Consider the following 1,267-nt stretch of genomic DNA (forward strand, 5'->3'; position numbering starts at 1 on the left):
GATATTCACCCCACAATACTGGCCCGAGCATGTGCGTGCAGGTGTGAGGATGGAGAGAGATGATGAAGGACTGCTGTCAGGGGAAAGAATGTGATGGAATGGGGGATAAACCAGTATCTCTCTCTCAGCGTCAACGTTACGGAGTGGGTCTGTCAGACATGTGGTGCCAGTCACTTTGTTTCTGAAAGGCGGTCAGTCTGAATGCTATCTTCTTTTTTTTTTTTTTGATATTTGAATTCATTCCTATCTCAGATATTTGTGTCCACGTCTTTCTCATTTTCTCTGTCTGTGTCAGTGTCCATCTTTGTTGTTTTTTTGTGTCGTTTTGCTTGTTTGTTTGTTCGCTGTTGGTTTTTTATGTTCTCTCTCTCTCTCTCTCTGTGTGTGTGTGTGTGTGTGTGTGTGTGTGTGTGTATGTGTGTGTGTGTGTGTGTGTGTGTTCATTTCTGTGAACCTCCTATATTTCTCTGCCATTCCCCCCCCTCTCTCTCTCTCTCCAAAACATTTTATATCTGATATAATTAGTCACACCAGGATAAAAAGTCCTATTTGTCTGTTGTGTAAAAGGGCAAGAGCTCATCATGCACATTCCTGTCAAGTCATTGATTAAACTGTTGGCAGAGGTGCCGTGAAATTCATCCCACATTGCGGGTCTGCCTGTGTGTGAGGCAAAGAGAGTGGGGGGCCGGGGGGAGGGGGTATCCTACTGTGTGTGGGTGGAGTGAGAGGGGTGAGGTAGAGCGATGATAAACGACAGCTGTCACTGAAAGGAGGGGAGATAAAGCTGTATCTCTCTCTCAGCGTCAACGTTACGGAGTGGGTCTGTCAGACCTGTGGTGCCAGTCACTTTGTTTCTGAAAGGCGGTCAGTCTGAACGTTAGCTTGTGTGTGTGGAATTTGTACCAGTGTACAATGTCTCTGTCTGTATGTGTCTGCCTGTCTTCTGTCTGTCTGTCTGTCTCTCCCCCACTCTCTGTTTGTATCTGTCTCTCTTTCCCTGCTCCTCTTTCTACATGTTTGGATCAGTCACAGATTGCTATAGCACTTAAACGATGATATGACAGAGACAGAGAGAGAGAGAGTGAGAGAGAATGAGAAAAGGAGAGTCAGTGAGGGGGCCTGAAATTTCCCCTCAACTGTCAACAGGGCTATAAACCATGTGATTTGATTTTTTAAACAGAGAGACAGAATTTATTGCAAGCATCTGACGTCACAGGTGCGATTGTGTGCTTGCAAACACGCCAACAAACATACCCGCCAAAACTCG

This window comes from Babylonia areolata, chromosome 26 (genome assembly GCF_041734735.1).
Source record: "Babylonia areolata isolate BAREFJ2019XMU chromosome 26, ASM4173473v1, whole genome shotgun sequence".
Lineage (NCBI taxonomy): Eukaryota > Metazoa > Mollusca > Gastropoda > Neogastropoda > Buccinidae > Babylonia > Babylonia areolata.